The sequence below is a fragment of the Patagioenas fasciata genome, chromosome 7, assembly GCF_037038585.1.
Source record: "Patagioenas fasciata isolate bPatFas1 chromosome 7, bPatFas1.hap1, whole genome shotgun sequence".
Taxonomy (NCBI): domain Eukaryota; kingdom Metazoa; phylum Chordata; class Aves; order Columbiformes; family Columbidae; genus Patagioenas; species Patagioenas fasciata.
Genome location: NC_092526.1, coordinates 43,963,588 through 43,978,696, shown reverse-complemented (window position 1 = coordinate 43,978,696; position 15,109 = coordinate 43,963,588). Strand labels below are relative to the sequence as shown.

The following is a 15,109-nucleotide window of genomic DNA, read 5'->3' as shown; positions in this document are numbered from 1 at the left end:
CCCCCGTCGCTATGGGAACGGGGCCCTTCCAGTGCGGGCGGCGCGCAGCATGGCGGTGCCCCTGCCGAGCGCGGCGCTGAGCGGCGTCCGGAGCGGGCGGGCGTTCGGCACGGCCGGTGAGTCCCGGGCCGAGGAGCCCCGGTTCCCCTGCGCGGGCAGCGGGAGCCGCTTGGGGCGTGGCGGGGAGAGCGCTCGGGCGGCTGAATTGCTGGCGTGGCCGGCTCGGGGAGGCGGGGGTGGCTCCGGCTCTTCCCGGGCTCTCTCGGCCTCGTCTCTTGCGCTCTGGAGAAAGCGGGAACTCTCTGGCAGCGAAGAGGTGGAGTGAACAGCAGAGGCAATGCCGCTGTTCGGCGGCATTCTTTATTTCATCCCTGTGCCCCCTTTGGGGGTTTCCTGCTTTATCTGCCCCCACTTAGGTGTTTTATTTCCCCCTGATGGATGCTGGATGTGCAGTGGGACCTGCTGCTGCTGCCATGGTCCCCCTTTGCTGCCCAGGGTGGGGGTGCTGGGACCACCTGCAGCCCCAGCTCATTTGGGGGATGATGACTGGCAAACCAACCTTCCCCCCACCCCGGGGGCACCCATTCTGCCCCCCTCTCTGTGCACTCTAGGTTCTCCCCATCCCTCTTCCCCTCTGCATCCTCTCTCCAGTTCCTCTGATCCCAAATATCACAGCTCCTGTGCTTCCCCCTCACACCCCCCATGCCCCAGATTCTTTCCTGGGTCTCCCCGATTCCTCTTTACCCCTCCAAATCCCCTTCAGCTCCGTTGCCCTCCGCAGGACTTTGCTCCTGTCCCCTGCTCAATCACCTCTATCCCCACCAAGCACCTTCAGCTTGGTTCTGGTCCCTGCATGCTCACTCCCACCCTGTGTGACACCCCCTGCACCGTCCCATCCCTTTCCCCCTCCCCATATACACTTGGATCCTCTCTGGACCCGTCTCCAAGACCCTCCCTGGGTTTCTGTGCCCCCTGCTCTGCTCCAAGCTCCTCTGGGGCCACCCAGACCCCTCTGTCCCTTCCTCTGCTCCCCGTGCAGCAGAGCGGCCTGTGAGAGCTCGGGCAGGATGTGCTCCCCGTGTTCCCCCTGGATGGGACCCTGCCCCACGGTCTCACAGCGAATAGAACCTGGAAAGAGGCTTTGCTGTCATCCGCTCTGGGTCGCCCATGGCGTGGCTGGGCTGGGACAAGCACCAGCCGCCTCCTTCCCCAGGGGAGCTGGAGCTGGTCACATCGTTGTGCAGGTTTTGGCAGTTGTTCTCCTTGCTGGTGTTCTTCAGATGACCTGAATCCCAGAGCACAAAATCTTTCCCATTGAGATTTCTCCCAAACAGGCACGGGTGTCAGAGCCGGCGAGCTCCAGAGTGAGCGCTGTGCTGTCCCCGCGCTGTGCTTTGTCCCTGCGTGAGCAGTGAAAGCCGGGCAGCTGTGTGGGGGTGTTATTTTTCTCTGCTAAAGTGGCTGAAGCATTTCAAAGGGTTTCCCCAGGTGTTCTTGGCAGAGAGCTAAAGCCAGGCACATTTCCCTGGCCTCTGCATCACCCAAGACACTTCAGTTCTGCTTTTCCACCAAGCTGAGTGGTGTCGTCGATGCGCTGGAGGGAAGGGGTGGCATCCAGAGGGACCTGGACAGGCTGGGGGGTCCATGTGAACCTCATGAAATTCAACCAGGCCAAGTGCAAGGTCCTGCACCTGGGTCAGGGCAATACCCAGTACCAGCACAGACTGGGGGAGGATGGATGGATGGATGGATGGATGGATGGATGGATGGATGGATGGATAGCAACCCTGTGGAGAAGGGCTGGTGGGTGACAAAAGGGACATAAGCTGGCAATGTGCACTCGCACCCAGAAAGCCAAGTGTCTCCTGGGCCACATCACCAGCAGGTGGAGGGAGGGGATGCTCCCCCTCTGCTCTGCTCTCCTGGGGCTCCCCAGAGAACCGAGTCCAACTCTGGGTTGTCCGGCACAAGACAGACATGGACCCCAGGGGCTCTGTCCCTCTGTCACCAGTGCTGCCTCAGTCCCACCCTGCTCCCTCCAGCATTTTAGAACGATGCTAAAACCCAACCTGTGGCTGGTGATGCCAACCCAGGCGATGTGTGGGTCAAAAATCACCATCACATATATTAACCCTCCTAAAACCAACACGGAAATGGCAGATGTTTGTGCCTCCTTGTGTGGATGCAGCTCTGGCTGCCTCGTCCCGCATCCCACCCTTGCAGCTCCAGGACAGACCCCACACTGGTGGCCCTGCCTGCATCTCCCGTCCCAGAACAGCCAAAGGAGCCCCTTGTTTTGGCCTCCGACTGGCTGATTTAGCCTGGTTCTCTTTCTCCATGAAGGATAAAACAAGGTGCTGAGGCTCCGGTGTCAGTCCCAGCCTGTGCCTACCCTTCGTTGTGTGTCATTTCATGTGATTTTGATCACATCCTTGAAAACAAAAAGAACCTCCAACCCACTCAATCTCAGCCCTCCCAAGGCAGAGATATTTCCGCGTGGTGAACACTCCCATGCAAATTCTCCCATGTCCTATTTTAGGTTTCTCGCCGGCACTGGCTGCAGACAACTGCGCTGGAGCTCCTGTCAAGCCTTAGACAAGGGTCTCAGGGATATGGGTCAGTGCCAGGGGTGGGTTATGGTTGGGTTCCATGATCTTGAGGGTCTTTTCCAACCAAAATGATTAATGAGTTTTTAGGGTTTATCCCAAATGATGGGAACCCCCGGTTCCAGCTCTGCTCTTTACCAAATACCTTTTAGAGGCTGAAGAGGAAGGAGACGCAACACCTCAGCATACGGGGGGTCTTCCCCAAAGCTTCCCAGTGTCCCTTCTGTCTCCTCTGCACATCAGGGCAGGGCACAAGGGACAAAGTACCACCAGCACGCTCTGAAAGGTCATCATTTCTACCAGCTGCAACCTGATCTGGGTGAAGATGTCCCTGCTCATGGCAGAGGTTGGACTGCATGAACTGTGAAGGTCCCTTCCAACCCAAACTGTTCTGTGAGTCTGATGGCTGCACTCCAGTGGTGGGGATTCAGTTCAGGAGGGACCCAGGTTTTCAGGAATGCGGACCCAGGAGTTTGGGAGAGAGGACCCAGGAGTCCGGGAAAGGGACCCAGGAGTTCAGGCGGGGATTCAGGTCAGGAGGGACCCAGGAGTTCGGGAAAGGGACCCAGGAGTTCGGGAGAGAGGACCCAGGAGTTCAGGTGGGGATTTAGTTCAGGAGGGACCCAGGAGTTGGGGAGGGACCCAGGAATTTGGGAAAGGGACCCAGGAGTCCTGGAGAGGGGACCCAGGAGTTCGGGAAAGGGGACCCAGGGGTACCCCTAAGGACCCAGTAGTTGGGGGGGGACCCAGGAGTGCCCCAAGGGACCCAGGAGTTCGGGAGAGAGGACCCAGGCGTCCGGGCGATCCCGCTGCGTGGCCACGCCCCCTCCCCATCACCCCGCCCCCCTCTCCTTGGCCCCGCCCCCTCCGCCCCTGCACTGCGCGGGCTCCGTCCCTCTCCTCCCCCCCCGCCCCCCCTGTGCTCCGGGTGCCGAGTTCGAATCCCCCCGCAGCCGCCTCCTCCCCCCGCTCCCTCGGTGTGCGGGGCCTTGCGGGAGCGCTGCGTGCGGGGCAACGCGGGGCGGGAGCCCCCGGCGCCCCCGGGATGCGTGAGGGCGGCCGGCAGGGCCTGCGGCTGAGAGGAATCAACCTGACAAGAGGTTTTGTTCCATGGAACAGGACAGGATGGGTCTTCCCTGAATATCGCTGGATCTCTTACAGTTGGATTAATATTAGGATGGCAACCAGCCCTGTAGCCATAGAACTCTTGTAATCAGTAACCAAACTCTGTTCTTAAAGCTGCCATAGATTTATGGTATATTCTTACAAGGCAGGTAACTGTAACCGAGCCTTATTCTTAAGGTGGACATAGATTTACGATATATTCTTTTAAAGTTGGTGCCGTAGAAAATAACTGATAATTGTAGCATCTTTTAGATAGAAAGTTTGTGTTATTATAGGTGTGGAATATTCTAATGGTTGTCAGGGGTGTAATGAATATGTATGTGACCGACTTGTATAATAAGGTATGGTCTGAATCAGCTGTTGGAAGCTTTGGGTGCGAACCCCTGGTTTCCCAGCGCTGGAATAAAGCACCGCATGGAACTGTGCCCGTGGTTCTGTGTCCTGATTGCTGACATTAGCACAAATCACAACTGCATTTTTCACATCCTCCTCCTCCTCCTCCTCCTCCCGCTCCTGTCCGGGATGTGCAGCTGCAGCAGGCTCAGTGCCAGGGCCACGGGCTGCAGGGGCACCAAGAGCGGGGCCGCAGCCGAGCGGGTCCAGCAGAGCCTTGGGGAGGGCTGCCCTTGGAGCAGGGCCGGAGCTCCAGCCCTCTCCCTGCAGGCCTTTCCCTGCCCCCCCAGCGCTCACCCACTGCCCAGCGCAGCCTCACAGCCACCAAGGAAACACCCACAGCGTGAGACCCAGCGGTTTGCAGGGGGGGCTTTACTGATGGGGGCAAGAGCTGGTGCCAGCAGCCTGGCCGGCACTGGCGCTCGTCACGCCGGAGAAGGCTCTTGCTGGACGTCTCTCTCGCGAGCCTCAGCGCCTGAGACGGTCTCCTGGCACTGGCCGACGTGGAGCAGATCCGCTCTCCAGAGCTGCGGAGTTGAGTACAAAGCTCTGCAGTCTTGTATGCACAGAGGTGCAGAGCAACAAGTCTGGTCAGGACACCTGTGGTGGGATCTGCTGCTGTCTGGAGAGAGCAGGTCCAGGTCCCTGGGGTGCAGTCCCACCCTGCTGCTCTCCGTGCCCCCAGGGCTGTCAGGAAAACACCCTCTTTGCCCAGCTCTGGCCTGAAGCTGGCCCACAGCCCCTTTTGCAGAGGCGAGCACTCCAAAAGGCAAACACTCAACTGGGAATGCTCTTTCCCCAGTTGTTTGTCACGGCCTGTGGTACCTGGGCCTCCCATTGCTCTGGCTCTTTTTTCCAGGCCTTTGGCGGTGCCACTGCTGCGCTTCTGCTCTATCTTGCTGCACAAGGACTCCCAGAGCTTGCGTGTTTCCTCCTCCGTGCACGCGCGGGGCTGCGCCTGCAGGACCACGGCAATGCAGCAGCAGGCAGTGTTGGTGTCCCTGGCAGGGGCTGGGGGGATTTCAGCGCCCCCCTCCCTCCTGCCCCTTCTTTTCAGCCTCTCCATCAGCCCTGCTTTGCTCACGGTCCCGACTGCAGAGCCTTTCTGCAACGACCCCTGAGCCAAGGGAGCGCGGGGCTGAAAGCAACCCGGCTGCTTGCTATCCCAGACCAGCCTGGCCGCACCGTTGCGCCGTCGCCATTACAAACGCCACCACATCAAGCCTTGGGGACGTACCGGTCCTGCCCTCCTCTCCCCCGCCTTGGCAGGGGGTGCGGCCTGGGGTGCAGCTTCCCGCAGGTGTTGGCTGCTGCCTGCCTCTTTCCCCGACCGTTCCCAGCGCAGCACGGCCAGCTCGCTGCAGACACACAGCGGGAGGAGGTGGTGTGAGCACAGGAGCGCGCTCCAGCCGGGCTCCCAGCTGGGCGCCAGCCGCGGCCGCAGGAGCGGCTCTGCCGAGAGGCCGGTGCCAGGAGAAGCGGCTCTCTCCCGCGGGGCTGCGGGGAGCAGGAGGAAGGGACTGCGGGAGAGGAAGCGCTGCCCGTGTCCGGAGAGATTTACCACTGGAGCTTGTCCTGCAGATCCAGCTGCTCATCCCTCTCCCCTCTCCTCTTGCGGGCCACCTGCCCCAGGATGCAGGTCACCACCTCCCGCAGGGCCCGGTCTGTCCGTGGGGAAAGGCTCCTGCAACAGCAAGGACAAAGTCTCCCTGACTCTGCAGCTGGGACCGTCCTGCCTCTTCCCACACTCAGCCCCACAGCTATGCGGCCCCGTTCTGCCCCACAGCCCCCTGGAGGCAGGAGGGGTTTCAAGCCCCTGCTCTGGCCCCTGCCGTGGGGTCTAACCCAGCCCGTTCCCGTGGCTGCAGAAATCCCCGGGCGCCCTGTGCAGCCCCGTGGCTCGGGGGTTGGCTCCCTGTACCCACCACCTCTGGCTCTCCCCCCACGGCCCCAGGGCTCGGCTGGAGCGGGCACACTCGTACCGCTTCGGGGGGACGCTGTTGTCCTCAGGGACTGTGGGGGGCTCTTCTCCGGCCTCTTCCCAGTCCTCCATAATGGTCCTGATCTCCAGCAGGTCCCAGCTGGACTCGTCTGACTCCACGCTGCTCGGGGAGCTGTCTGAGGAGCACTCGGGGAAGCTGGATTCCTGCACAGGAGGAGACTCTCACACAACAGCCCCGCACCCGGAGGGTGCTGCTTCCCAGCACGCAGACCCCAGAACACTTCTGGATGGACCACAGGGGACAGGGAGAACCGGGAGAAGGAGCTCAGCAGGCCCTGGGGTGACCTCTGAGTGTCACCAGGGTTTCACTGCAACTCTGTGTCCCCCTTCTCGCTCAGGAAGGGCAGCATCACCCGCCCGGCTCTGCTGCAGCAACGCTGCTGTGACGGCTTGGGTGCCAGAGGTGCTTTGCGGCCTCAGCCGCCCCGCGGGAGAAAGTGCTCTCCTTCTGCAGGAATCCCAAGTACCTGGCTCCTCTGCATCTCCTCTGGGTTTTCTGCCTCTCCTTCCACACCGGGTGTCTCCTTTTCTGCCTCGGCCTTTGCTGTCATTGCTCCGGCTGACGGCCGTTTACTTTTTTCCCCTACCGCCGCCTCTTTTTTCTTCTTTTCCTCTCCTTCCAGGAATTTCTGGATATACTGTGGAAGCTTCTCCTCTTTCTTCTTCTGCCGTTTATTCTGGAGGCCGAATGAAATGCAATAGCAGGCAGCATTAGTCTGTCCTGCCACGGCTGAGCTGTTTCCCTCCCTTCCCTCCCTTCTCTTCTGCCTCGCTGTCCACGCTGGTTTGCTCCCAGGTTCCCGCAGGCTCCACCGAGGAGCCCGTCTGGGATGACCAGGGAGATCAGCCACCACCGGGCTACAAACCAGCCGGCAGCTGGCGAGCCCAGACAAGCCCTGCAGCCACCGGGCCGACAGAAACAGCCCCACGTGAGGGCTCTGGGGGTGTTTCCAGGCTGCTGGAAGTGACAAGTATATTCTCAACTGACAGTGACCCGCCTCTCTCCAAGCAAACACCAAAGCAACCGGTCAGTGGTCCCGTGAACACCCAGTGAAGAATCTTGTGAGCGCTGGCATGTGTGGAGCAACGCTGCTCTACAGTCCAGTAGGATGTGCTCCTGCAGCATCCGGTGTCGGGTACCTTTTCTCTCCTCTCAATGGCTCTGGCTATGAAGTCCACTTCTCTGGGGGCAACCAGAGGCGGTAGCTTTCCTTTCTCCTCCTTTTCCTTCAAGCAGCTCCTCTGGATGACCGGTAGCTGCCTGGAAAGACACAACAGGGCGTGTTGGCAGGAGCGCAGGAGGAGCTGGTTCTGCATCCTGTGCTTCCAGGTGGCGCACCTGCTTCTGCAGCAGAACGGGCTCTGCTCACATCCTTGTGATCAAGTCCCCAGGCACAGAGAAGACCCCAAGCTGTCAGCCTCGGATGTGCCCAACAGCCCCCCTGCAACCCAGGACGCCCAGGTCTCGGCCCTCTCTTGCTGGAGCAACCAGAGGAACAGGGTCCTGTGCCCGGAGATAGCGCTACGCCCTGTACGGGCAGGGTGGGCGCTGGGGACACAGTGTCAAAGGGAGGAGGACGCGACCCCACGGAAAAGCCATCCTGCCACTGAGCTCTCCGTAAGACAGGCGTCAGCGCAGAAGAGGCTCCTGGTTACTCAGGGCAATCCTCTGCAGTAACTAACTGCAGAACTCTGTTCTCAGCAAACAGAAAGGCCAGGCTCATTTCAACCTGAAGGGAACGCCAAAATGACCTTCTGCTCCTGGAACGAGCCTTTGCACTTGGCTACTCAAGAGATCTGCACATCGGAAGGGAAGAAAGAAATGGTGGTGCCAGCAGAGTCTGCCAAGAAGCTGCAGACACTGCCATGAGCAAGAAACCATGAGTCAGTGGGACGTGGGCAAAGCGCACGTGGGGTGTTTCCGGGAGAAACGTCTCGCTCCCACAGAGACCGGAGCAGGGGGCCACGCTCACCCGTTTGTGCGAGTGTCTCACCTGGCGCGAGGCTCACTCCCCTCGGCTTTCTGACCCTGCTCCGGCGTCACAGTCAGGGCAGGTAACCGATGTGGAGGAAGCCTGGCTCGACGGAGGAGGCGCTTCCCGGCAGCATCCTCTAGAAATGGGAAAGGAGACGGTTCTTCAGAACAGCATCTCGGTGTTGTTCTGGGAACCGGGTGCCACTCGTGTGCCAGTTCCAAGGAGAGTGACGTGCGGGTCTGCTCGGGGCTGTGGTAACACTGGGGAAGGTGGTCCTTTTCATCCCTTTGGGGGAAAGCCATGTTTCCTGGGAGGTCTTAGGCCTTTTCTGAGACTGTTTTTTCATCCAACGCCCCATGCCCACAGTGCACCGTTATTCCCTGGGGAAGACTGTTTGCATGGCTTTCTCTCATCCGTGTGCTGAAACGGGGGCTTCCATGGGAGATACTGGTGCTGTCCAGGAGTCATTCTGGGGAGGGGAATCATTTATCTCAAGGGAACCCGGCTCTGGGGTTTCTGCATTGGTCCTGTTCACACAGATTTGCTGCTGGGGCAGGTTCACACCACAGGCCATCACCTTTTCCCTTCACACATCCGTTCAGGTCTATCAGCGCTGGCATTTTGGGCACGGTCTCAAGTTGGTACCTGGCAGAGGAAGAAGGCAGCAGGCTGAAGAAAGGACACCACGTTGTTTCCCACCGCAGCCCAACCCGGAGGGACGCAGCAGAAGCTCCAGTGCCGGGAGAGGCCCCGTCAGCCTGTGCCCGCGTTTCTCCATCCTTCCCTGAGAATGGCCGTCCTCCCACAAAACCCCCTTGCTGCTGCTGGGGAAATGACTCTGCTCATCGCGCACATGGAGAGCAGAGTATTATCTAGTGCTCTGGTTTTCTAAGACGCCTTTGAATTCTGATCTTGCCCTCCGAGTTCCTCGTAGAGCCTTGCAGATTAACGTTTCCGGACCTAAGAGCAGTCTCTCCCAGAGAGGAAAGAAAAGGAGCAGGAGAAACGTAGCGGGAAATGTTGCCTAAATGCGTCTCTAGGTCCACAGCAGGACAGATGCAGAAGCCGTGCCACTGTCCCCCGTTCCTCAAGTGAAGTCAAACGTACCATGGCAGGACGACAACACGTCCAGAAGAGGTCTGGGAAGCAGCGGTGTCATGGCGTGAGATGACCGAGTCCCTCATCTCCGGCATCTGCAACGAGGACAGAGGCGGATGACGGGAGGAGCGGACGCTGGGAAGGGCCGGCTGCTCGCTCCGCCTCAGCCCAGCGCCAGCAAAGAGCCAGAGCCGCCCAAGGGCTCTGGGCTCAGCAAGCCTTGCCCTGCCTGTGCCTCTGCTCCCGGCCCCCAGAGTGGGGCACGCAGCGCTCCCCGCCATCAACGCCGGCCTTTTCTCGCAAAGGGCAGCTCCTCTGGGGGCGGCTCTTGCAAAGCCGGGCAATTGCACGCCAGGGAGGTGCTCTGCAGAGAGCCTGCTGTGCTCTAGAGCTCCAGGAGCCCAGGGGCTGAACGAGGCATGGCCGGCCAGGGGAAAGCAGCCCCCAGAAAGCATTTCAGAAGCAGCAGGAGTGGCGCTGGGAAAGTGAAAATCCTACCTCGAGAAGAGCTTGCAGCATCTTGCCAGCGCCATTCAGCCTTTCCAAAAAGTCTAAGTAAAATCTCATTTTCACGTCTTTTCCCTGGACAATCAGCATGCCCACGTCCCTCCAGATGATGGCAACGTTCTGCCCGTTCTCTACGCAGGCATGGAAAAGGTGTGTGGTCCTTTCCATGTAGAGCTGCACGGTGCCCTCAGAGACAGCGTTCTCTGAGGCTATCTGAGCATACGGCAGTTGCTCGAAATCTTGGTGGCCTGAAAGACGAGAGAAGAGGAACACATGAGCTTGCAGACCTGCTGGGCAGGCTACAATCAAAGGTCTGCAGCCTCCAGGCCCTCGGGCAACACTTTGGTACTGGGCTGTCTGGCTGGGCCAGCGCCTCTGAGGAGACGCTCGGCTTGTCCCTTCCTCTTACAGTGGGCAGTGAGGTGCGGAGCAGACAGCGGTGGCTTCTCTGATACAGAAAGGGAAACAAAGAGTCTTAGGCACTTGGTGGGAAGAAGAGTGACTGCGGGACAAAGTGGGGAGATAGGCGCCAGGTCCCAGGGCAGCTGGAGGGTGCCAGCCCACACTCGGTGCTGTCTTTGTCTTTAGAGAGAAACGCACCCCAAACACAGCCCCAAGCTCCTGGTGCTCCCCGGGGTCCCACAACAGCTGCCCCAAAGGCAGCAGTGACCAGAAGGCGCAGGTGTCCCGCCAGTGGCTTTTGGAAGGAACCGTCTTTCCCCCCTGGGTTTCCCCTGCTTTTCCCCCGTGCAAGGAGGCTGAGGGAGCTGGAAGAGCCCCAGCATTTGCCTGGACGAGGTCTAGAGCAGCGGAAAGGGGGAGCAAGAGTTGAAGCATCATGGAACCAGAAGACACCACACCAAGGAAGCTGTGAGGGACCCTGTTGTTGAAGCAGGACAAAGAGAGTGCGCTCTTAGCTGCATTGTCCTCTGGTGATTCTTTAAAACAAACAGCTGGGCAGGGTCCTTCCACAGCCGGCTGGCTTTGTCGAGTGGAGCTCTTGGCAGGGCCGCGGTGGGTGGTTGGTGCTCCCCTCAGTCACCTCTGGAGAGCACAGCACCCCTCCCACCCTGCTCAAGGCCAGCGCCGCTTTCACGCTGCTCACCAGGAAAGTCTGTGCAAGCACAGCGGAGCTCACGGTCCTGCGCAACAGCCTTTTCAGGTTGAAACACGGGTCTCTCCACGATCACCAGATCCTGCTCGCTGAGGGCTACTCGCTTCGTGACAACCGCAAAAGTCCCGATTCCGGGAATGCGGACAGCCTGGAACAGAGGAGATGGCGGATGGGAAGAAGCCTTGGAGGGGCAGACGGGTGACTTGTCAGAGGAGGCTGATGGTGCTTAGTGCCCTGCCCTGGCCTGAGGTACAAAGGAGCAAGATGGGCTCCTTGGGAGAACACAAACAGGGGCTGCGCTTTTCCCTCGCACCCCCCTTCAGCTACGAAGAACCAAATAGGTGAGGGAAAGCTGACAAACACCCTCTGGCTCAATCAGACAGAAGGCAGGGGGTTCCCACGCTTGGAATAAATCCAGATGTGTCCCAGGCTTCCAGGTTTTCACATGCAACTCTGACGGGGGGACCTTCTTGTACATCTGAATGGACAGAGAAGGTGTCCATGTCACTGTGTGCATTGCAGTGTTGTGCTGGGGCGTTGCTCCTGCTTTCAACGAGGGGAAGAACAGCTGCACCCCATGACAAAGGGCTGTCAGGACTTGATCAGCGTTCATCAGGGTGTGAGGGGAGAAGGAGGTGAGGCCCACCTGGTGGAGAGCCAGCTGCAGGCTGAGGTGATACGATGTGCTGGCCCAAATCTTAGCGAACTCTGGAAGAACAAGGGAAAGACCCGTCATGCTCTGAGGCAGCAAGCTCAAGACCATTCGGCCCACTCCTGTCCAAGGAGCAATGCATCTTCCACTCAGGCATTTCAGGTGGTCTCTCTCCAGCCCGGCAAGAACCAAGGGACACCTCATGCTGCCTCCAAGGGGCTCCTTTCCTTGCGGGTGCAGCTCTCCAGGGTGTGACCCACTCCCACGGGAAGCCGGCAGTGCTCTGCCCTGCCCGCGGGGGCACGGGGCTGCGCTCCACGCGGCTCTCGGAGGCTCAGGGCAGGCCCTGGTGTCTCCCCAGCAGGGGCCGGTTTTGCCGCGTCACATCTCTGAACACGCAGAGCCCACGTGGCCCACGAGCACCTTCAGCTCTTCCATTCAGACGTGAGCTCAGCGTGGGCAATGCCCAGCGCCAGGCAAGGGCAGCCCCTTGGGGTCAGGGGCTTCTGCCTGGGCTGCCCCAGGAAGGCAGGGGCCACGTCAGGGAGGGAACCAGGAGCCCTGGCTGCCACATCAGCCCCTCAGCCCTTTGGGATGGTCAAGCAGGTCCCTCCTTGCAGTCACCACTCCTGAGCAACCACCCCCCACAGTCCTCGGGTTTCCATGCCTGATTTCAGAGATGTCCTTGACCCAGACACACATGTGAAATTGGGCCTGAAGGCCTTACCATAACGCTCCAGCTTCTCAATAGTTGGGCTCAGGTGAGGCTGCAAGAAGAGCTGTCTTGCCATCTTAGTTCCACTCCTGCTTCAAGTCAACAACTGCAGAGAGTGGCTGGACAATGGCTTTACTGCTTCTCCTTGTCCTCCTCCTTCTCCTCCTCCTTCTTCTCCTGATCCTTCTTCTCCTTCTCCTCCTCCTCCTCCTTCTTTTTCTCTCCTCCTCCTCCTCCTTCTCCTTCTCCACCCTTCACCCTCCTTGGTGCTGTCCTGCTCCCTCTCTCCACCTTCTCCTCCTCACTGCAGAGCAGCTACTCCAGAGCAGAGCGGTGCGAGAGCAGCTCTCAGCACTTGGAGTCCACTCGGCCTCACCGGGTGAGTGGGGCAGACGCTGGTCACGACAGGGACAGGGGGGCTGTCACCACTGTGACGTGTGGCTGTCCCACTGTGACCCCGGACCGTGTCACAGAGGGGCTGCACACACCCTCCCCCCAGGCCCTACCAGGGGCTCTGCAGTGGGCAGGGGCTTCCGGGAGCTGCCCCCACCCCACTGTCTCCTGAGCGGGAGGGGTTTCCCCAGGCCACCCCTGCCATGTCCCCACATGGGGACACCAGGCTGCAAGCGCCGATGGGCTTCCTTCCACCCTTCCCCGCTTCTTCCTGCCCCTCTCACCCAACGTGTCTGCAGCGGGGAGCGCGGCTGCCCTGCCTGGCGCAGCTTGGGCAGGCGATGGCTGCTCACACCGGCTTTGGAGCCGGCTGCACCCCTCTCCCACCGGCCCCGGCAGCACCGGACCTGCTCCCACACGGGTCCCACTGCAGCTCCCGCTGCTCACGGTTCCCAGTGCCATGGAGAGGACTGCTCTGATTTGCTGAAGGTGCTGAGGGGGGTGCCGTTGCCAAACTCGGGGAGGGGGTTCAGGCTGCTGAACCAAACAGGGTGGTGATGGATGGCCGCTGCTCCCTTGGTGTTCCCAGGAGAGAGGCCTGTCCATGCAGCAGCACTCGCGGTGCCCTAGGGCTCATTAACGCTCCGTGCCACAGGTCGCCCGGCTCCAGGCCGCCCGCCTGGTCCCACGGGCCGTCGAAGGGCTCAGGGTCGATAACTCTTGCGGGAATGGCAGGGTGTGCGGTTCCAGCTAAAGGGCCTTGGACAGATTACACGGAAGTGTTTTCTATGGGTGTAAGACGTGATGGCCCAGACCGGTGAGAACGATATCTCGGGTCAGAAAACCATCCCCGTGTGTGTGATGTGTGAATGTTGGGCCTGGGCGTGTGAACGAGTGGGTCGGAATGCTGCCCACAAGATACGCATGGGAACGTGACTGAAACCAGTCACAATAGGAGTGTGGTGTGTTTAGAATAACAATTATTGAACAAAGTCATTTGTCTAACCTCTTAGCCCAAGCTCATCCCTGTAAATCTATAAATGGAGAACCGTTAATAAAAGAGAGCTCAGCTCTGCCCGGCTCTGCTCTTGCTGCCAACAAGAACCCTGTGCCTGTGCGCCCCATCTGCGTCTGTGTGAATCGTTCCTCATGGCCACAACGCTGACAATCCTTTCCTCAGAACCCTCCGGGTCCCCAGCACCCTCCTGTCTCGTCCTCCCTAACAATGATTCAGTCCCCATTCCTCCCCGTCTGCACAAAAACGTGGTTTGCAGGTCACCAAGCTGGGGACCCATCCCTGGGGCCGCACAGGCAGTGCCCCGGCCTTTCTGCCTTGTGGACCTGTGGGTTTTCTTGAAGAATTCCTTGCCAGATTCAGGCAAGCGTATATCCGTAATATAATTTCTCTCTAAACACGTGGGTGTATTTTTCCTGGGGTTAGGGACTGTAATAGACTTAACGATATATTTGTTAATCAAACCGGTCTAAATGGATATGTTATCAGTGGCTGTGAAACCTGAGCGTGTGATATTATTATATGCTGCCATTAAACAATGCAACCTGTACGTAGTCTTTGTAAAAAACTTGTTCCACAGATATGTGTAAAAGCCTAATTTAGCGTACCCTGCAGAACATTCAGGAAGAGACTGACAGAGAGAAGGGCCCAGTTGCATCCTTGTGTGAACGGGATAACGGGGTCTTCAGCACAAAGCGGGAGGAAAACCAGCTCAAGGCCTTGGAGCCCTGGCCAAACCCAGCGTGCTAGGCCAAAGATAAGAAATGCACAAAAGAACGGACCGCAGCCTTCATCCAAAAGACCCCCGCCCGTGACCACCCGCAGACACCGCGCAGGCGCAACAGGAAAGAGCCAGAGCTGAAGACTATAGATATAATTCCTTGGAACTCATTTTAATAAGAACGGCCTTGTTGAGGAAAAGTTATGAATGTGTATAGGCGTTCCTGGAATAACCATGAATACGTAATCCTTTACCACATGTAACCAAGCTGGCCGCTCCTGGAAAGGCGCCGTGGTGCAGCGCAGGCTCCCCGGCCGCCCAGCGCTCTTTTGCCCGCTTGCTGCAATAAATTCTAAGCAATTTATTCCGACGAGTGCGTGCTGTTTATCGTGATCGTCTGTAACACCGTGCACGTTTGCACGCGTACTTTCTGTGCTTAATACAAGCACGTGTATCAATTATTTCCTCACACAATCGCGGGTGTATTTTCCTCCCCTGCTTCCGCACAAGCACGTGTAACTTTCCGTGCACATCTGCACGTGTATTAACCCTCGCAGGATTGCGAGTGTATTGTAAATTTACCCTCGCAGAATCGCGAGTGTGCACTTTCCGTACTCACTACAGTACGTGTATCTCTTCAAAATAACCCCACACCGTGTTCAGGCAAGTGCGGACTCCTCCCGGACTCAGGGACGGCTCCGGCACTGTTTTGGTGAAGCCACGTGCATGCACTCTGTGCACCGCCTGTCGTATTGGTTGCTGCCCCTTCATCATTTTCCTCAACTGGTATCC

The 15,109-nt window shown here is 59.0% G+C and overlaps 1 long non-coding RNA gene across 3 annotated transcripts; it reads left to right on the top strand.

Moving 5' to 3' along the window:
• The first annotated feature begins 2 nt into the window (after window positions 1-2).
• LOC136103164 (uncharacterized) lies at window positions 3-4,156 on the top strand. 3 transcript variants are annotated; one of them, XR_011740146.1, is made up of 4 exons: window positions 5-116; window positions 2,540-2,616; window positions 2,759-2,999; window positions 3,726-4,156. It is a non-coding gene; the product is annotated as an uncharacterized lncRNA (long non-coding RNA). The 3 variants fall into 3 exon arrangements; XR_010651570.2 differs by lacking the exon at window positions 2,540-2,616 and having other exon boundaries at window positions 3-116; XR_011740145.1 differs by having other exon boundaries at window positions 4-116; window positions 2,540-2,999.
• The last annotated feature ends 10,953 nt before the right edge of the window (window positions 4,157-15,109 follow it).